Raw genomic sequence first — 22,639 nt, 5'->3', positions numbered from 1 at the left:
CAAATTTCTCTTCTTCAGAAACGCTTTCCTTGCCATTGCCAGTCTACATTCTATATTCTCTCTACTTCGACCAGCATCAGTTACTTTGCTCCCCAAATAGCAAAACTCCTTTACTACTTTAATTGTCTCATTTCCTAATCTAATTCTCTCAGCATCACCCGATTTAATTTGACGGCATTCCATTATCCTCGTTTTGCTTTTGTTGATGTTCATCTTATACCCCCCTTTCAAGACACTCTCCATTCCGTTCAACTGCTCTTCCAAGGCCTTTGCTGTCTGACAGAAATACAATGTCATCGGCGAACCTCAACATTTTTATTTCTTCTCCATGGATTTTAATTCCTACTCTGAATTTTTCTTTTGTTTCCTTTAGTGCTTGCTCAATATACAGATTGAATAACATCGGGGATAGGCTACAACCCTGCCTCGCTCCCTTCCCAACCACTGCTTCCCTTTCATGTCCCTCGACTCTTATGACTGCCATCTCGTTTCTGTACAAATTGTAAATAGCCTTTCGCTCTCTGTATTTTACCCCTGCCACCTTTAGAATTTGAAAGAGTATTCCAGTCAACATTGTCAAAAGCTTTCTCTAAGTCTACAAATGCTTTGCCTTTCCTTAATCTTTCTTCTAAGATAAGTCTTAAGGTCAGTATTGCCTCGTGTGTACCAGTATTTCTGCGGAATCCAAACTGATCTTCCCCTAGGTCGGCTTCTACTAGTTTTTCCATTCGTCTGTAAAGAATTCGCGTTAGTATTTTGCAGCTGTGACTTATTAATCTGATAGTTCGGTAATTTTCACATCTGTCAACACCTGTTTTCTTTGGGATTGGAATTATTATATTCTTCTTGAAGTTTGAGGGAATTTCGCCTGTCTCATACATCTTGCTCACCAGATGGTAGAGTTTTGTCAGGACTGGCTCTCCCAAGGCCGTCAGTAGTTCCAATGGAATGTTGTCTACTCCCGGGGCCTTGTTTCGTCTCAGGTCTTTCAGTGCTCTGTCAAACTCTTCACGCAGTATCGTATCTCCCATTTCATCTTCATCTACATCCTCTTCCATTTCCATAATGTTGTCCTGAAGTACATCGCCCTTGTATAGGCCCTCTATATACTTCTTCCACCTTTCTGCTTTCCCTTCTTTGCTTAGAACTGGGTTTCCATCTGAGCTCTTGATATTCATACAAGTAGCCCTCTTTTCTCCAAAGGTCTCTTTAATTTTCCTGTAGGCAGTATCTATCTTACCCCTAGTGAGATAAGCCTCTACATCCTTACATTTGTCCTCTAGCCATCCCTGCTTAGCCATTTTGCACTTCCTGTCGATCTCATTTTTGAGACGTTTGTATTCCTTTTTGCCTGCTTCATTAACTACATTTTTATATTTTCTCCTTTCATCAATTAAATTCAATATTTCTTCTGTTACCCAAGGATTTCTAGCAGCCCTCGTCTTTTTACCTACTTTATTCTCTGCTGCCCTCACTACTTCATCCCTCAGAGCTACCCATTCTTCTTCTACTGTATTTCTCTCCCCCATTCCTGTCAATTGTTCCCTTATGCTCTCCCTGAAACTCTGTACAACCTCTGGTTTAGCCAGTTTATCCAGGTCCCATCTCCTTAAATCTTCAGTTTTAATCTACAGGTCATAACCAATAGATTGTGGTCGGAGTCCACATCTGCCCCTGGAAATGTCTTACAATGTAAAACCTGGTTCCTAAATCTGTCTTACCATTATATAATCTATCTGAAACCTGTCAGTATCTCCAGGCTTCTTCCATGTATACAGCCTTCTTTTATGGTTCTTGAACCAAGTGTTAGCTATGATTAAGTTGTGCTCTGTGCAAAATTCTACCAGGCGGCTTCCTCTTTCATTTCTTTTCCCCAATCCATATTCACCTACTACGTTTCCTTCTCTGCCTTTTCCTACTACCGAATTCCAGTCACGCATGACTATTAAATTATCATCGCCCTTCACTATCTGAATAACTTCTTCTATTTGATCATACATTTCTTCAATTTCTTCGTCATCTGCAGAGCTAGTTGGCATATAGACTTGTACTACTGTAGTAGGTGTGGACTTCGTATCTATCTTGGCCACAATAATGCGTTCACTATGCTGTTTGTAGTATACGGTATAAATCTTCGGATCGGTGCCTCTTGAAACACGATACGTTTGGCTATTAGGTTACGGAAGCAGTCACAATACCAGCAGGGACAATTTTCACACGTTCGAAGTCCCTTAGCTCCGACATAATCACCGACTTACACAGACCACTGTTTCGACGATTGACGTTTTGAGATTTCACAGGTGACGTTCGAGGTCAAACACCGGAACAACAGCGCAACTTGCAGGCCTGGCCAGCATCTGCTTTTACTTCCAAGCATGAACTTCTCGCGTAATAGTTCTATGCGACTTACAGGTTAGCTACGAAAAGCAGTCGGCCGTTTCCTTCGAAATCCAAAATTTTAAATAACCCCCGCAGCAAGAGGTGTGCTTCAGTGGGTCCCCGAGTTGTTCAGCCATCAAAATGCGTTTTCGGTGGCTCGTATTGTCAGTCTCGACACCTTATGATCCTGCTATTTACGCGGCACGACGACACAGTATAACTGAGTGCTACAGGCACCAGTCTGTCATCACGCCTGACCTATTCCACTGTGATTCTGAAGACAAGGTGGGATCGCGCATATAGTGGAAGATGAATTAGTAAGTTGAGGTTCAGTCAGGGCAGGGAACAGAGCAGTGGGTGCTCGTTTCCGAACTGCACCTCTGGAACGCGAGTTCTCCTTTTCACTACCTGACTTTACAGCGGGAATTATGTCGCTTGTTCCAGTTTGTATACTCGAAAAGGTTGCTTCGCACATGGAAACCTATGTCCACGCCTCAGGGCAATGACCGCGAACTTTTTCTGTTAATGAAACATCTAAGCAGAGGAATGAACAGAACATATCGTGTACAGCGAAACAGGGACACTTTAGCACGACTTGCATTAGAACTGGGGCGTAGCAATCCCTTTAATTACCCCCAGGTCGGGAACCGCTGAGTTAGGTAAATACCTGGGTGTTACCCACGTTCCGCCTCGGTTACATGCAATGCAGTCATTTAGACTATGTTCACAAATTTAGACACGAGATTTACTCTACACACTTCGGATGGGGTACACAGATTCCTTCCTGGAGGGAGTGGTGGCATCCGGCCACCAAATACCACTAACATTGCCAAAACCCATATAAAAATGCAGGCCCTGTAGAGAAACTGGAAATGGCGAGGAGGAGGAAGAAGAATCCCTATTACTGCAGCAAACGTTAAGCACAGAAACTTAAACTGGACCACGGTGTAAAACCTGTGTACAACAAAAAGTACCAAGTATGGAAATGAATCCCTTTTAATGGACACTATACTGAGTTACAGCATTATGTACACGTAGTTTCGCTTACAATTTGTACAGAAACCAGACGGCAGTTATAAGAATCGAGGGGGCACGAAAGGGAAGCAGTGGTTGGGAAGGGAGTGAGACAGGGTTGTAGCCTCTCCCCAATTTTATTCCATCTGTATATTGAGCAAGCAGTAAAGGAAACAAAAGAAAAATTCGGAGTAGGTATTAAAATCCACGGAGAAGAAATAAAAACTTTGAGGTTCGCCGATGACATTGTAATTCTGTCAGAGAAAGTCAGAGACAGCAAAGGACTTTGAAGAGCAGTTGAATGGAATGGACCGTGTCTTGAGAGAAGTATATAAGATGAACATCAACAAAAGCAAAACGAGGACAATGGAATGTAGTCGAATTAAGTCGGGTGATGCTGAGGGAATGATATTAGAAAATGAGACACTTAAAGTAGTAAAGGAGTTTTGCTGTTTGGGTAGCAAAATAACCGATGATGGTCGAAGTAGAGAGGATATAAAATGTAGACTGGCAATGACAACGAAAACACTTCTGAAGAAGAGAAATTTGTTAACATCGAGTATAGATTTAAATGTCAGGAAGTCGTTTGTTGAAAGTATTTGTATGGAGTGTAGTCATGTATGGAAGTGAAACGTGGACTATAAATAGTTTGGACAAGAATAGAATTGATGCTTTCGAAATGTGGTGCTACAGAAGAATGCTGAATATTAGATGGGAAGATCACGTAACTAATGGGGAGGTATTGAATAGAATTGGGGAGGAGTTTGTGGCACAACTTGACAAGAAGAAGGAACCGGTTGGTAGGACACGTTCTGAGGCATTAAGGGATCACAAATTTAGCATTGGAGGGCAACGTGGAGGGTAAAAATCGGAGAGGGAAACCAAGAGATGAATACACTAAGCAGATTCAGAAGGATGTAGGTTGCGGTAGGTACTGGGAGATGACGCTTGCACAGGATAGGGTAGGATGGAGAGCTGCATCGGACCAGTCTCAGGACTGAAGACAACTACAACAACAGTTTCGCTTAGACTACATGTTTAATCCGAACCCTCAGCGTCAATTATTAAAGAAGCTCTGTTCATTTCTTCGGTGCTTTCGACAATGTCTTCGTGTGTCTTAACGCACGGCCCTTGTGTGATTGCCGTCCACACGAAGGAACCACCGGCGTCGCAAAATGAACGTCCATATAAGGGAGAGCGGCGAAACGCGCGTCCTGAAGTTGGGCGCGCCGCTTGGCGGCGGTGTCGGCACGCGCAGACAGCACCACATTCCAGCAGCCGCCGGCCCGCCGGCTCAGAGTTCAACGGCCGGCGCGGCCTCAGCGGCTCCTCTCTTCTCCTCGCTTCGCCTGGCTGCCTGGCTCGCCTCACACGCAGCTGCAGCCGCTCCCACACACACACACACACACACACACACACACACACACACACACACACACACACACCATCCCGCGCGCTTTTCTGCAACTCGTTTTAGCGGGAGAAGGGAAAAAAAAACTGTCCTCCGTGCGAACTCTAAATCGTTAACCGCAAAAAAAAAAGAGGTACATCCTTCAGTATGCCGTAAAATCGATGATGATACAGTGGGCTTCTTCCATCTGAAACCCGCTTATTGAGAAGACAAGGTTAGTTGCTACTCGTGAAGGTACCTAAATCGTGCGTGATAAATACGTCACAGGCATCGGTACTCATGCAGTGTAGTGGAATATGAGGCAGGCGTTCAATGAATGCAACACATTTCCTTTTTCTCTTCCAGTTTCGGCTGAAAAAAATGCGGAATTTGCTGTAGAACATCGTGGAATATTCCGGCTTTGACCCCTACAGTTTACGAAGTGGGCAGTGCAGTACGTAGCCTTCAAAATGGAGTCAGTAACGGAGGTGCGTTCCAAGTAGAGAGCTTTCTTCGAGTTTCTTTTAGCGAAAAACCAGAGCATCGCATGTATTCACAGGCGCTTGTAGAATGTCTACGGAGAGCTGGCAGTGAACAAAAGCGCGGAGAGTCGTTAAGCGAGGCGTCTGTCATCATTATCATCATCATCGCAACAATGTTGCGCAAACCTGTCTGATCTACGCGCCTCGACCGGCCGCACACAGCTGTGACTCCTGCAGTGTCGGAACGTGCGGACACACTCACTCCGGGTAACCGATAGATCACAATAAAACGTCTCGCTGCACAACTGGACGTCTCAGTTGGCAGTGTTGATACACACGTCCAGTAGTTGTACTCAGAAGTGTGTGCCTCTTGGGTTCGTCGCCGCCAAACAAGACCGCAACGAGCAACGAAGAACCATCTGTGCGAAACTGCTTGCGCGTTACGAGGAGGACTGTGACAATTTTTTATCTAACACCGTCACAGCTGATAAAACACGGAATTATCACTTCGAATCAGAGATAAAACAGCAATCCACAGAGTGGCGTAGCAACACATCTCCTACGAAGAAAAAGTTTAAAGCCGTACCTCAGCCGGAAAAGTCAGAGTCACGATATTCTGTTTGATGTCCTCCCTGACGCTGCAACGATCATTTCTGAAGCGTAATGTGATACCATCAGGAAACTGAAGAAACGACTTCAGTGTGTGTGTTGCCCCCAAAAAATGCAAATGAACTTTTTCTCCGGGACAACGGAAGGCCTCACGCAAGTTCGCGCACCCGAGGAGAGCTCACACAACTTCATTGAACCGTTGTTCATCATCCCTCCTACAGCCAAGATCTAGCACCTTCCGACTTCCATCTCTTTGGTCAAATGAAAGATGCACTCCGCGGGAAGCACTGAGTGGATCATGGGGATTTATTAATGTAGCATGATGTCGACTCCGACGTGCCCGAGTAGAGCGGTACCATTTGGGTATGCAGGCCCTCCCTACGGTGGCATAAGGGTGTCACACTGAAAGGATATTATGTTGAAAAATAGGGTTTTGTAACGAAAACAGTGGAGAATAGTATGGTGTTCTGGAATCCCGAATAGAAACAATCTGCTTTCAGAAAAAAAAGTGTTGCATTATTTATTGAACGCTCCTCTATATATTTTAATATTTAGGTATGATAGTGTTTCAGAATGGTAGAGTGTTGACGGCGTGCAACCAGGGGAGTGAGTAACAGTTGCACTGTGCTCTGTGCTTTTTGCGTCGATCCAGAAGGGCTCCTAACAGTTACCAAGGAGCGGCATAATGCTTCTTGTTATTCGATGGAAGGAAAAAAGTGTTACAGTTCTGAAACTTGTACGATTTGGAATCAATTCACTGTAGTCAGTCCCCGAGTCCAAATCGGATGGACCTCGTTGTCAATACACCCAGTTCACCTAAGGAGTATAACCTTTCTTGTAACTAAAGAAGTTCATTCTTAATGGAGTGGTGGAGTATATTACGAACGGCAAACGAAATTCTGTAAGTGCGTGCGTGACCTACCTACTTACTGAGTCCAATATTCGGAGTAGAACGATATAGAAGTCAAAATGCAGATGCGATGGTGGTGTTGGAAGTTAAATAGAAGCTAAAGCTAGTATTTACCCAAAAAAGGTAAGCGTTGTGACTACTTATAAGAGGAATGGGCTTCACAAATCTGCAATCTTTTTTTCTTTGGGAGAAGGTAATCCAATAGAAATGGTTTCAATTTTGTAGAGCTATATCTTTTAGTAGGAATGAACAATCTCCCATTAGTAAATGACAATAAAACTGATCACGCTTGGTGTGAAGTTTGTCACTACAGAATAATCTCGTAGGAAAAACCAGCCTCAAGCCACAATATCGCCCTCCCAGTCACAATTACGCATGTCTTTTCTAAGATAGCTAACAGGTAAGATGAAATGGACAGATTCATTCAACAAGACCATGAGCATTGCCTTTCACAATCCCCGCCCAGCAGTCTACGAGATATCAAACCATTACACAGAAATGCCTCTTCTCGCGACTGGCACAGATTTTCTGTTGCCTTTATAATCTCCCATTTGCATTGTAAATCGATCCGTGATTCTGTACCTGCACTGGCGCACTCACTGTTGAGATCAAACTGAACTACGAGTTGGAGACTGAATTACAAGCTTGTGACAGACGAAAGAATTTCTAGCCAAATTACCCCAAACAAACAAAGTACAAAATTATTCCCATTCACTCTGTAAATTTGTACTCATAATAAGAAAAAGGGACTAGTTAACAGAAGCAAGGTTTACAAACAACAAGTTGCGCGAATTGAGTTTTTTCCCCCAGCAAAGCACAAATTACAAGAAAGCACTTCTGGTTTTAGAAGTTTACATTCACACGATTTTTACTGGCTTATTGTACTATTATACTATGAAAGACAGTCTTACTATGAAAGACAGTCTTCGCACAGTTTTTAATCATCCAGACACATGAAGCAGACATACATAATTGTTATTTTAACACACCCCGGTTATCCTTGACCGGTAATTACTTACGAACTTCTACATTATTTGCAGAACTTTACAGTTCAAAACAATTTAATTTTTAAGGATTGTGCCAGCTACTCAAGAAACCTGATTTAGTAGTAATGGATTTGTGACAGTTACCAAGGAAAACTAAAATCTCGAGGAGAAGGTAAAATTTATGTAGGTAAAGAGCATGCTAACATAAATATGAGATAATTGATGAGTTAGCGAAGACCACGGCTCTATACGGCACATTTAAAAACTTTTTACTACCGTCTTCAGAACTGATGGCTACATTGTACATAACTACGCCAATGAGAAAATGAATATCAATCATGAATATGCAGTGAAGAGAAATATTATGAATAAACACAACCAAAATTCTCTTTAAGCCCTGGTTCAACACGATTAAGGTGATATCAACCAATTTTTCTTCGAATGTGAACTGGATAAAAACCAGTAAATTGATTTCTTGCAACAATTAGTCAGATGTCATCAACCACTACCAACTAATATGGCAGCTCTCTCATCAAAATATAAGTAATTATGAAATTTTTAAATAAATGTAATCTTGCGCTGCATCATAAAAAACTAAAAATTCCCAAAACATTGAGAAATGACTGTATAGCCTACACGGAAAAAATTACTTTTAACTTAAGGAAAGAAGGGGAGAAGGCAGCGGCAGTGGAAGGAAGTAGTCTGATTGAAAACGGTGAAATCTGTGAGCTCAACTGAAAACAGGGAAGTGAAAAGCAAGAACTGCAATTGAACTGGCGATGGTTTAGACGTGTGACTGCCGACGTCGGGTGTAATAACAAAAAGCAGAGGGAAGTGATACACCACATACATTGCGAATGACTACATAGTTACGGGGAAATCAACATGCAGAGTTATGAGACTTTAAAAACACGAAGGAATGTTTATATAACGGCACGGAAAATTGCCATTAAGGCAAAATGACAATTTAGGAACCGTGGTTCTCGTTGCAAGAAGTTGACTCTCGTCTCCATAACAGAAAATTTTCCTGGTGCGAGTAGCATTCGTGCTGGAGGGTTCCGCACAAACTTAATTATATATTGACAGTTCATCAATCACGGGAAACGAGAATGTCGACGATTTTGTACTATTGTCGACTCTGATACTGCGAAAATATCGGTTCCAGAAATTCCAGGACTTCCGAAATGTTTTGATTTTGAAGTCGAATAACAAATGACGAAAGAAAATTTTTTTCCTGTGATACAATTGCAGATTCACAATTTTCGTATTTTCCCTTTCGGTTGTACTGTGAAACCTTGCTTCTTGCCAAATTTCATGATTCTAAGCCAATGGAAGTACACTACAGGTTTTGATGAGAGAGTTTGCGAATATCAAAATATGTGACTTAAACGCCCCTATCTTTTGATTGTATTGACGAAAGAGCCTGTATTTATTACACCAAGTAACTATAGATCTTAGTATGCGACATAAATGTCAACTTGATAAGTGTACCCGATCCTCGGAAAAAGGATTTTTAACATACAGACAGAGAGAGACAACAAAGTCATCCAATAAGGGTTTTGTTCTTACCTACTGACGTACGGAACCGTAAATATGAGATCTCAATAGTGGGTCAGTTCTACCGTTTCTTTCAAGTGATGAACAAAAGGCCTTAATTAAGAATGGAAATGCTATATTAAACGAGTTACTTGGGCGTTCGAGAGGCGCCGGGCAGGAGTGTCTGCCGTATCCTTGGCTGCAGCAAACTGTGAGATGAGGGGCCAGCATCTGGCGTGTGCGCAAAGCAGCGCCGCTGCAACGCGAGAACGCCGCTGACTGCACTTCCGGCCGCCAGCAGACGCCGCACTTCTCAAACAACCGAAACCAGACGCCAGGCATCATCTGCCTGCACACTCCCCGGAGGCACTTTTTAAGCCAGGGAACACTACGTCCTTCCTTCTTTCCTCCTCCCTCTCTCCCCGCCCCCTCCCTTTCTCTTATGCGTTTTCCTCTTTCCACCAAGTGAGGCTGAGTAGTGGTGAGATGTTGAGACACTTCACCTGAATTCGGAAGGACAGTATTCAAATACCAATTCGGGAACTAAATTTACCTAAAGGTCTTGAGGCGCTGGGATTGTTTATTAGAAAAGGCACGAATGACTTCCTTACTTGGTCCTTCTCCAACAACTTCGTTGGCGACAGGACGGAGATTTCATCCCTGCCGCTGCTTTGTGTAGGTGAAACAACAAAATGCTACGTTACACTGGTTGCAAGAACTAGGTCGTATAACAAACAGGAAAACTACCAGGGATCCATATATAAAGTGGACAAGAGTGATAAGCTAACTTAAAGGAACCATCGTTTCATTTGCCTTAGGCGATTTAGGGAAAGAGTGAAAATTTACGAGTAAAGCAATTCTGAGGGGCGCGGTTTCTCCAATATTGCAAGGAATAGTTGGTAATTTTTCTAGCGTCCAGTGGAGTTAGATTCCACATTTACGTATATTTCGACGACTTACCTATCCATCTTCTCAAGGTCTTGCAGTGGATGACATTACTCGTGTGTGCGCTACAGATGCAGAGACGTGTATATTATCTGTCGAAATACTGTACATGAAAATGATACAGTCACTCCAGCTAAACCTCGTAAAACATAACGCCTATCGATCACACTGATCTAAATGTAATAGGACAAATGTATCTGGTAGTCTTAAAAAGAGAAATGTTACAATTCGATCCCTCTTACGGTTTGTTTTTACCGACTGAGGTACGGAACCGTAAAAATGAAACTTCTGTAGCGGGAAACTCTCAGAATCTGTGGTGAGGTTAGTTCTACCGTTTCTTTCAAGCGAATGACAACGCAATATTAAAAGAGGTACTTGGCCATTTAGATACGTATGAGATTATGTTTAAAGATCACACGAAGCGTTAATGTTTCTAGTGGAAGGCTGTGCAAATGTAAAGCTGCTTTTTGCTAGAACTGAAACCCACCGTTGTTGACATAGTACGAATTCACTAGCACTGTGATATCAGCATGAAATAAGGCTGAAACGTCGATTTACTCTTCGAAAGTGGAAGTTAACGTAAGGTTTTCTTTCTTTGAAAATTACGCTGCGGACATTAACGTCGGTTGCAACTATGCTGCTCCATTAAAGGGCATCTAATGCTATTAAATAGGGAAATAATTCCATAAAGAGAGAAAAATGATATGTCTACTGAAGTGTGTCAGTAGATTCGGGCGCATTCTTCATATCGTCGACCCATCATCATAATTTTATAATTCTGTGGTTTCCCTAGTTCAAGCGAATGCCTCAAGGTACGTGATACACTCAGCTAGTGGTCAGTCTCGATTCTTGCTTATCGCTGCAGTCGTCTCGGTGTCGGAGTGATCGTCAGATGTCCCTGCAGCAGCTGGCAGGAAAAGATTGTGGCAGTTGCACACAATACCTGTGCCCTGTGGGAACGCGACGTGCGTCCGCCACAACGGTCAGCCTCTCCCAGTAAGGAGCGGCCGTCTTTTGCCTTGACACTGAGACGGCTAAGGCCTCCCGGTTGCATAAATGACGTCACCCGCGCTGCTATAAGGTCGGCTCACGGCTGCCAGCACTACAATCTCCAGTTCCTTAGGGAGCAGTACGGCCTTTTTCGTGTTTTCGTCTGAGAGGCCTTGTTAGAATCGTTATTAGCAAGCACGTCTGCAACGAATTACTAATCAGCACTTTGGCGGCCGCGAACATTACCTGGTGCGACCCCAAAAGTTTCATTTTCTGTGTCTGCGCGGAAATGAGTAAGTGACTCTGAGGTATGTTAGATGCCTTACCGTACAGAACCGCAAATGAGTGGGTTTCAGTTCAAGAACTACGCACTGAACCCCAGCATCTCCATAAAGCAATTACTGTTTGATAACCGATAATGGAAACACATTATCCTGTCGCCGGTCGGTTGGTCGTCTTTAACTCTTATGACCCATCGGCCAACTACTGATGTATGGTGGAGGGTGACTGTTTCACTATATGCAGTGATAAAAGCGCAATTAAAGAAAATCGGTTCAATTGGAATGGGTCCGCAGCTCGTGGTCGTACGGGTGCGTTCTCGCTTCCCGGGTTAGATTCCCGGCGGGGTCAGGGATTTTCTCTGCATCGTGATGACTGGGTGTTGTGTGCTGTCCTTAGGTTAGTTAGGTTTAAGTAGTTCTAAGTTCCAGGGGACTGATGACCATAGATGTTAAGTCCCATAGTGCTAAGAGCCATTTGAACCATTCTTTGTGTCTACGAGCTATTTTTTCCACGCTGCCATACAGCTGATTTTTTTAAAAGTCAAGGAAATACTGCTGTTAAAGTGTGGTGTGCAACAAGATGTCATTTTTCAAATACGTGCCTGTACAGTTGCGAAGTACGCAGCATAAGGGACTTCGTTTTAAGTGCTAGACTCACAACATCTATTATTAAAAGATCAACAAGCAAAAGAACCGAACAGCACAATTGTCTTTTATTTATGTGTGTATGTAGAATCAGTACAAAATTTCGACCAGCAGTACGAATCCCATAGTGCTCAGAGCCAATTGGAATGGAACCGGTCTAGCATTTGAAAAGTTTAGAGTTAGTTGGGAAAGGGAGATGTATCCACGCCTCGGAAGTAGTAACGGTTTAAAGTGTGCCTCCACAATGTCACTTCATTGGTTGCAGATACAATGACCAGAATGATTATACGGTTTCCAGAATGAGATTTTCACTCTGCAGCGGAGTGTGCCCTGATATGAAACTTCCTGGCAGATTAAAACTATGTGCCGGGCCGAGACTCGAACTCTGGACCTTTACCTTTCGCGGGCAAGTGCTCTACCAACTGAGCTACCCAAGCAGGACTCACGCCCCGTCCTCCTTCGCAGGAGACCTTCTGTAAAGTTTGGAAGGTCGGAGACGAGGTACTGACAGAAGTAAGGCTTTGAGGGCGGGGCGTGAGTCGTGCTTGGGTAGCTCAGTTGGTAGAGCACTTGTCCATGAAAGGCAAAGGTCCCGAGTTCGAGTCTCGGCCCGGCATTTAGTTTTAATCTGCCAGGAAATAGCATACGGTTTATTTCCATGGTCGAAAATATTTGAACCAAATGAAGCGCCAAATAACACAAAATTCTACCAATTCTTCTTCTTCTTCTTCTTCTTCTTGGTCCGTATAATTAACAGGCTGATTCCATATTTCTAGATTTCCGGAAACCATTTACCACGGTGCCCCATTACAGGCTGTTAACGAGGGTACGAGCATATGGAATAAGCTCACAATATGCGAAGGAATACCCCAGGGAAGTGTGATAGGATGATTTGGCGGACCGGGTGGGCAGCGATCTGCGGTTGTTTGCTGATGATGCCGTGGTGCACGGTAAGGTGCGGTTGTTGAGTGACTATAGGAGCATACAAGACGTCTTAGACAAAATTTCCAGTTGGTGTGATGAATCGCAGCTAGACCTGAATGTGGAAAAATTTAAGTTAATGCGGTTGAGTAGAAAGATCAAACCTGTAATGTTCGGATACAGTATTGCTAGTGTCCTGCTTGACGCTGTCAAGTCATTTAAATACCTGAGCGTAACGTTGCAAAGCGGTATGAGGTGGAACGAGCATGTGAGAACTGTGATAGGGAAGGCGAATGGTCGACTTCGGTTTATTGGGAGAATTTTAAGCTGACTGCCGAACCATTCAACTGCCTCCAACATACACTGCGCGTAAGGACCACGAATATAGGAAACTGGGGCTCATACGGAGACATATATGCAATAGTTTTTCCCTCTCTCTATTTGCGAGTGGAACAGGACAGGAAATGACAAGCAGCGATACAGAGTACCCTCTACCACGCACCGGAAGGTGGCTTGTGGAGTATCATGTAGATGTAGATTGGGCTTGGCAATGTTAATGGTACGCTTGCCAGTTGCCCTTCCTGTCGCCTTTCCTTTATCCCTGAGCGTAATTTGTGCACTTCAACTGTCTGTTATCCCGTGTGAAAACGTAGGAATTTCTTTTCGTGTGTTTGCGAATCGTATAACTGAAGCGGCACTTGGGTAGCAGCCCAGTATTCATCTAGTCGGATGGAGGAAACCACCTAATGACCACATCCAGGCTGGCCGTCGTCGTCAATACGCCCGACGGATCAGATTCGAGGCCGGCGCGCCTCCCCCAATCCCGGAAGAGGCATGCTAGCGCGCGTGGATATCTGAGTGGGTTTCATTACCCTATCGACTGAGCATTTAAAATCGGGCTATGAAGCCACCACAGCAACAGCTTTGACAGTCAAGTTTTCTCCTGACGAAGACGATGGAGGTATTCGTCGAAATCTCGAGGTTTTATCGTAGTGGGAGAATGTTTTGTACAAGCTGAAAATATCTTGGAGTAACGCACTTTTGTACAGACACCAGACAGGTATGCACAAATGTATCGCCAAGAGTTAAAATAAATCTAGCTGTGTACGCGTACCCGTTATCCACAATATAGGACAGAACGTTTAGGGTGTAATATAGGCGGGGGGTCGGTGGTGGGTGAAGGGTGGGGGGTGGGGGGGGGGGGTGTCAATAGAGACGGAGTTAGAACTACTTGGCAAAGGCTTAGGGAAGGACTGTGCCGTGTTACTGTTAATGAAACGACTCTAAGAACTGGCTGCAATGATTGTCAAATAAGGTGGAACTTAAAATAGAACACCAGACGGGAATTTGAAACGAGCTCCTCTCGAATGCCAGTCCAACTGCACAACAACGGTCAGTGACACACTTTCGACACGGCAGGGCTCAAACCTCCGTCAGCAGTCACGGATTAATTTTTCGACTGGGTTTTTCTTACGGTGCATATTTTTAAATCGAATACTGAGAAGCTTCCTTCGGGAAGGCGTCGTGCTATCTCCTGCCTTGTTGTCATATTTGAGCACGTGCTCAAGTCAGCAAATTTTCGACAGCTCGTTTAAGCTTATCTTTCTTTCCCTTCCTTTCTAAATGCAGAAATAGGAGAAGATACAATAAAGTGTGGAAGGGCTGGAATTTGAGGAAACGTATTATACATCTTCAGATGAGGTCTGTGTAAGACAACAGGGGGAGGGGGGGGGGGGGTTGAGATTAGTAGAACGCTTAGGATAACGTCCTGAAGTGATTTTAACGAGGTCACACTATGTAACACCACCAGCATATAGACAAAAACCTACTGCATTTAAAATAAGCTCAGAAAAGTCAAATTTCGTACCTATCCTAACAGGGTAAAATAATCTTCATTATCAGGCATAAGCTAACGATACGGTTGTATTGTATTGTCAGAATTGACGATCATCAGAAACATACATGTATCGTCAAGAAATAGCTGGCTACACGCTAGCCGTCAGAATAAAGAAACAGGTTACATGTCTGTAGTTTCTGCAATTGACAGCAGACCTAGCGTGTGGTGGACCGTGAAGCTCACATACCGCGATAGTGGATAATATATTTAGGAACTGGAAATGAAAGCCAGTATAACACGCTCCTAGGACGTTCTATCACTGAACTCCTTATTGCACTGCGACAGAGTCGTGAGAGGTATAAATGACTGAAGCAAGCAAAAAAGCCACTAATTTTTTTAAAGTGCCAAATTAAAAATTCTGATGTTTGAAAGGAATACTGGATCACGAGCCTCAAACAAAGAAGAAAAAAATCCCAACATCCAGGTAAATAAAAGTAAATTCCTGCGTAGTCTAACGTGCTGGATAAATAAGAAGAACCATCAAAAATATCACGAACATCTACTTGCTATCCTAGAGACCAATGTTTGAAATTGGATGAAGGACGTTGCATGTAATAAAAAATGGCGACGTGACGCGACTTTAGGGGAAACGGGAAAAAGATTGCTGAAAATAAAGCTGACAGTGTCTTTGTGAAAATATCTATTAGTGTTAATTAAAATTTGTGATTGTTTCCTTTTTAACAACACCTGATAACCCTCATAGTTGCAAATAAATGGCTGTTTGAATGGGTGTTTAATGCAAGACTGCTCAACCAAAAATCTTCACGTCTTAGCCGGCCGTAATCACAATGGACGGCATTTAAGTCTCAAGGACAATACGTAGAATGTAAAATATATATTTAAAACATTTACTTTAACACAGACATCACGGAAGTGACATTCTCTATGCGTATTGGAGGACATGCTACACAGCCAACAACTCCATCTACCGTAAGCCCGGTAGATGTTTCTACACAGCGCGGAGTCCATGTTACAAGATGAAGGCGACACGCAATGAAATGGTTAAACGGAACGTTGTCAGTGTGGTGATTTATGTAGCTGTAGCACCATGATGTACACGAAATGTCAGACGGTAGAGACAGCGGCTCCGCGAAGGACAGACCTAAATAGTGAGAGGCCAGCGGTGCGGCGTGTTTTGCCGTGTCAAATGAAATGGCAGTCCCGCCGGGGACGCATCTAACTGCTGCATTGCGCTCAATATTGAGGCTAATTGGGAGTCAGAAGGTGAAACGTAAACGCTTTCAACTAGTAACTGCTTATCGAGTCTTGCATCTACCGCCTCTCCGCATAAAAGACCAACTAGTCTTGCGTAAAAAAGTTACACTGCTCTTTATCAACATTGCTTATCGAACACCAAGTTGTAATTCGTGCAGACCACAACGTAAGTCACTACTGTGGTTCTTCTCGAGTAAAGGACTAGTCTTAGAGGCTTGTTTCTAAGCATCCTTAAATTACCCGACAGTTACAAGTGACATGTCAGTTGGCATATCAATACTACGAGTACCGAACCATTAGTTCAGTAGGTCACGGTTGCAAAAATACTGACAGGAATAAATTAGAGAAGAATGGAAAACTGGTAGATGCCGACATCACGCAAGATCAGTTTGGGTTCCGGAGAAATGTGGGAATACTCGAGGCAATACTGACCCTTCGACTTACCTTTGATCATCATAAATTGGAGACATAGTAATCTCCATTTCTCGCATTTGTAGATTCAGAAAAACCTTCGACAATGTTGACTAATGTACCGTTTGCAATTCTGAAGGTAGCGAGGATAAAATACACGGAGCGAAACTAGATTGTAGAGGCTGTAGTTATAAGAGTCTTAGGATATAAAGGGAAGCAGTAGTTGGGAGTGAGACGATGTCGTAGCTTGTCCCCATGTTCATTACAGGGAAACGAAATATATACTTTGAGGTTTATAGACAGCAAGGAAGAGCATTTGAACGGAATGGATAGTGCCTTGAAAAGGGATTATACCCTGAACATTAACAACAGTAAAATAAGGGCAATGGAATGTAGTGGAATTAGATTAGGCGACGCTGAAGGTACTAGGAGAGTTTTGCTCTCTGTGTAGCGAAATAACTTATGAGGGGAAATAAAATGATTTTCTACAGCTAGGAAAGCATTATTGATGAAAAAAAAATATCTGGTAAGAGTCAGGAAATCTTTTCTGATGGTATTTGTCTGGGGTGCAACCTTGTACGAAAGAGACAGTACACGATAAACAGTTCAGACAAAAAACAATCAAACCTTTTAAAATGAGTTGCTGTAGAGAAATGCTGAAGATTAGGTGGGCAAATCAAATAATGATGAGTATAGAATCAAATATGGGAAAAAAATGTACTGCGCAATTTAAAAATAAGGTAGCAGTCCATACACACGCATCCTGACGCCTCGAGTAATCGCCAGATTGGTAACAGATGAGAGTGTGGGGGATAAAAATTGTGGAGGGAGACTCAGGGGTGCATACAACAAACGGGTGTCTTATGTTGAGACATAAAAAATGCTCAAAATTTAGTGAGAATATACTTCAGGGATGAAGGACTGAACTTAAAAAACTTCAAGCAAAAGAATAGGCTTCGAAAGAAACACCTTACCATAGCGTCGAGGTCAATGAAGATCTCCGCGCTCTAGTACTGTGAATGTTATCCTTCAGCAAATGAGACATGAAGCTGCGAAGAATTTGTTTTTCGCGATTACGCACTTCAACCCTTTAGAAACCACAGGCGAGTGAACATTGCCGGTATTGCATTAAGTAATCTCAGTATAGAAAATATGTCGCCTTCCGCTGACGTATTTTACGAAAGATTGGAAGAAACGGTGATCAACCCAAAAACCAGCTTCTTCAATATATTAAACGAAACAAGACATTTATTTCATCATTGTTTAACGTACATATTCATCTCGCTGCAAAGCAATCTCCTGTTTCATTTTTTTGCGTTTGTTATTTAATTTGGGATTTCTGAACGCACCTCTTGCAAAACACTATCTATTTACCTAAACATATTTCGACACCTGTGTGTATAGAAAGAAACCTTCGCATAACATTCTTACAGAAATAAATCGAGATACACAGAAGGTAAATAGAAAAAACAAACATTTTGTTTTGGATAAGGTACAGGTTAAAAACCCACGGGGTATATAAATAAATCCTATCTATATGCACTCCCAATCAATATTTTACACCTTTGATACATGAACTTCATTAAAAATTACAAAAAAAATGGCTCTGAGCACTATGAGACTTAACATCTGTGTTCATCAGTCCCTTAGAACTTAGAACTACCTAAACCTAACTAACCTAGGGACACCACACACAACCATGCCCGAGGCAGGATTCGAACCTGCGACAGTAGCAGTCGCGCGGTTCCGGACTGAGCGCCTAGAACCGCTAGACCACCGCGGCCGGCTTAAAAATTACACTCTATTCCACTTTCACTCCCATTCATTTGCCCAGTCTTACCCTATCACAAAAAATGTGTTGTTAAAATCCGATCTGAACTACAGCACACAGGTTAAAAAGATCTAAGATGTACGACTAAGAAGCCGACTGATCACTTACAAAAATCTAGGATGAAACAGTCAGCCTAACACCTTACTCTGTAATAGTCAAGGGAGTAAATCTTACAACTTAAAAAAATCAAATTTGTACGACAGTATCGCCACTGTCATTCAGTTTCGAATATGCAATTCATGCCGCTAGTTGGTAAGGTAGACGGCGGGTTTCCGAAAGGCTCGCTTCGAATGCTAACTGCCTATCACCGTATCAGAATGCGTGAGCGGCAGAGTGTGTTCCTCACGAATGCTACAGCAAGTGCTCCTGGCGTGCCTCTATCGAGGTGCACGCAGCCTGGCGGTGCGAATCGAGGGGACATTCCTGTAGGAGTGCAGCAGCCGCCCTAATGGCCGCGTCCGGTGCGCCTGCGCCAGCGTGCTGTATCGTCCGCAGGCCACTCGCTCATAAAGATAAGGCGCCGGCCAGACACAAAAATGTACTCAGGCCCGCTTATCGGCCAGCACGGCGCGCCCGCTGGCGAAATACCTACCCTCGTCTCGCCCAGCTATCCCTGGAATCCCACCCGGCAGCCCGTAGGCCTACTCAGCAGTCAGTGACTACACAACTTGTTCTCATAAGCCCTGACGACTAGATGTTAGTCATCTCCTCGAACGGGTACAGTGGTCGCCTTGGAGCGCGAGTTTGTGAAACTTGTACGCAGTCGGAATGTGTTGACATTTCCACAGTGCCCATGACACTTCAGGTAGCAGTGCCTCTGAACAGGTTGTTCCAGAAGCAGGATACACCGGCCTACCTGCTGCTAAGTACTACTGGAAAAGTCCACTTCCTGCCCTAAGAACCCTGCCCGCGCGTCGGTTTATTGACAGACTCGAATGGACTGATGACCTTAGCAGATAAGTCCCGTAAGATTTCACACACATTTGAACACTTTGTTACTTTTTGTGCTTCATAGCTCTGCTCCTTGATATACGTACCACATTCATGGATTTAATGGTTGTCTTGTTTGCCCACTTCTATATTCATGAGACAACGAACACATAGCATCACTACGCACGCGCGCCAGCTTTCGAAGCGGGGAGAGAGAGAGAGAGAGAGAGAGAGAGAGAGAGAAGTCACGTGTTACGTGACTTGACAATACGGGCGAAAACTCGGCAGTGCGTCCGCAGCTACACGCAACAGCTTGTTCCTTCAGCAATGTTGCCGGGAATGCTATTGTGGCCGCACATTGGCGTAAAATATGGATCATGTCAACGCGTCTAGAGCCCTCGGCTCTTTCGTCTGCTCAAGCAAGTTGCGCAGGTTGGACGGACATATTAGTGGACCTTTCCTGCACCTATCCTGGCCACAAATTTCACTGGATACATGGATACAATTTACAGAACACCATCGTGATTTGATGTGCCCATGACTATGCCATGAATAAATTTGCCCGATTTCTTGGTGTCAACGCCGACTGTCCAATATGTCTTTGAGGGTTACTGTAGCGTCTCCATGTTGGGGCTTTATGATGCAAAACAACCAAGGTGACAAACTGAAATGGAGCGTTTTCCAAGGAAAGCAATTAGTGATTCTTCAAGACACTTAACACGGAGCCAAAACGGCGTTAGTTGGCGGATAAAACTACAATGAATAGTCACAGGGAGCCTGGAGTGCTAGTTAAAAAGCAACACAGTTTTTAAAGGCCCTTTCGGTATGAGTTTCTAGGACAAGTGAAATCTTATGGGACTTAACTGCTAAGGTCATCAGTCCCTAAGCTTACACACTACTTAACCTAAACTATCCTAAGGGCAAAGACACACACACACACACACACACACACACACACACACACACACACACACACCTATGCCCGAGGGAGGACTCGAACCTCCGCCGGGACCAGCTGCACAGTCCCAGACCGCTTAGCTAATCCCGCGCGGCAGTTTCTAGGACAAGTTTACTAGCGAAAGTTAAATCTCTTGCCCTGTTGTCGCGGCGAGTAAAGAATGTAACGCGTTTAAAGGACATATAACACAGCCTTAGAGCAGTGGCCGCAAAAATATCTTAACCGCAGAGGCCGGAGACAATTGTCACGCCTTGTTAATGACAACTGGTTTCAAATCCGACAAGAACTGCTTTCTGTCAATGGGCTCAAGTCCTTCCGAACTAGTTTCCGAGGTCGCAATGGGCATTTGGAGTCTAGTTCCTCGCAGGAGGCCATTGCTCGCAATGACAAAGAAAGCTACACGTCTTCAATGGTCCAGACACAGAAAACATCCATCAGTTGACTGGAGGCTTATAGTGTGGTGAGACGAGTAGCGACTTTGCTTCTTTTCAAATAGCGCACGGCGTCAATAGCATGGACGGCGAAATCAGGTGTTTAATCTGTAGTATGCGGAGAATGTAGTTCAAGGCGAAGGTGGCTCTCATGTTTTGAGAACGTTTTCCGCACCATTACTCAATCACGTAATCGTGAACATGAATTAGGTTGTTTATTTCCAAATTCTCGGTGATCAAATGTTAACCTTTCTTCCACTTCTGCATGACGAGTTTGCTGTGGACACCGTCAAATGCGGGAGAATCAGCACCATCTAGATGCAAGATAATAAACAACTACCCGAGTATGAGCCGCTCTACCGCCTTGAGAATAGACGCAAATCACCCGGTATACATGATTTTTGGAGGACGTTAATGTGGAAGATCTTTCTGCGAAGGGGAGGGTCATACCAAGACAAAGAATTAGGAATGTACAGAAATAATCTCCGTAAATGGATTTATGCTTACTGTTTCATTTAAAACTAACGTTACTTCTCTACAAACAGCACGAGATGGAAAATGAGTATGTCACTTAACTATCAGCTTTCAGATTAATTATTTTCACGACAAGCCAAGTAACAAAAGAACGGAAGAATATGTAATGGATATTGATTGATAGCAAATTTACTCAGCTCAGCTTGTCATGAAATCTAGGATGTTCTCCGTCGAACACTATGAAATACAGCACATTACAACAACAGTGCTAAACAACAATGCATCTACTGTTGCTCATAAAAAAAAAAATCATTTTGTCAAGTACGTTGGCGTTCACTAGACGAGGCAGATGTTGATGTTCACCAGTTAACACTATCACGAGTGCTCGTGCACTGTTGTGTTGTGTTTCAGTTTATGTTAAATAATACGCAGTAAAAACAACATGCCGGCCTCGGCGGCCGTGCGGTTCTAGGCGCTTCAGTCCGGAACCCCGCGACTGCTACGGTCGCAGGTTCGAATCCTGCCTGGAGCATGGATGTGTGTGATGTCCTTAGGTTTAAGTAGTTCTAAGTTCTAGGGGACCCATGACCTCAGATGTTAAGTCCAATAGTGCTCAGAGCCACTTGAGCCAAAACAACATGGAATATGAAGTACACAAAGACATTGTAGGACGAGCTGCATCACAATGGTAGCAGTTGCTTACGAAGCTGGTGCGCTGCTCGTTTAAGTAATCTCTAGGCTGCGAGAAAGAGTAACAAGGAGTGTTTAAGTTACCATGTTTACTGAGTGAAAAAGAAAACCATGTGGCTGCACTCATTTCGCGACCAGTCAGAAGGTACTGAAATGTGAAGTGCATTGCCGCATGAGAATGAAAATACTTCGATGTAAGTAACAAAAGTTAAGGAATGAAGTTAGTATAAAACTCTATGCTCCACTTAATACGAAGTCTATCTACTTCCTTTGACACCAAAGTAATCATGACTTTTACATGAATGGCAGCAATGGGTGTTGACATTAAGAGCGTGCTTTGAAACTGTAATTGGGGAGTTTCCTTTTGTTGGCGACATAACAATACACATTCGACAGGTAGTGCTGACCAGGAAAATAACTAAAGCAAATGGGACAAAACTGCAGAATATGTAAAAGCGCTACGTTGTTAAAAGCAATGCTGACGAAAGAAAAATAAATTTTGTCGCCTGAAGATGGAGTTAATGGTCTGCAGCACATAGTGAATATGAATCTTCACGAATAGATATGTTTTAATCCCTGAATCAGGCTGCACAGCTACGGTCAACCGTTAACGATCTTTCTCATTTGAGCGTTTAGTTTTCAGTTGCAGTGCTTGGCTCTTTGAGATTTTGGTCGACTCCAATTGCAAACGAGAGTGCCGTTATTCCCGGTCTC

The 22,639-nt window shown here is 43.5% G+C and overlaps 1 protein-coding gene and 1 non-coding gene across 2 annotated transcripts in view; one reads left to right on the top strand and one right to left on the bottom strand.

Annotated features, from left to right (window-relative positions):
• Positions 1-22,639, bottom strand: part of LOC126325726 (fibronectin type-III domain-containing protein 3A) — a 302,806-nt gene that overhangs the window by 243,173 nt on the left and 36,994 nt on the right.
• On the top strand, positions 12,710-12,784 carry Trnas-uga (transfer RNA serine (anticodon UGA)). Its single transcript has one exon. It is a non-coding gene; the product is annotated as a tRNA-Ser (tRNA).

Source organism: Schistocerca gregaria, chromosome 2 (assembly GCF_023897955.1).
Source record: "Schistocerca gregaria isolate iqSchGreg1 chromosome 2, iqSchGreg1.2, whole genome shotgun sequence".
Taxonomy (NCBI): Eukaryota; Metazoa; Arthropoda; class Insecta; order Orthoptera; family Acrididae; genus Schistocerca; species Schistocerca gregaria.
This window is presented reverse-complemented; position numbering and strand designations above follow the sequence as displayed.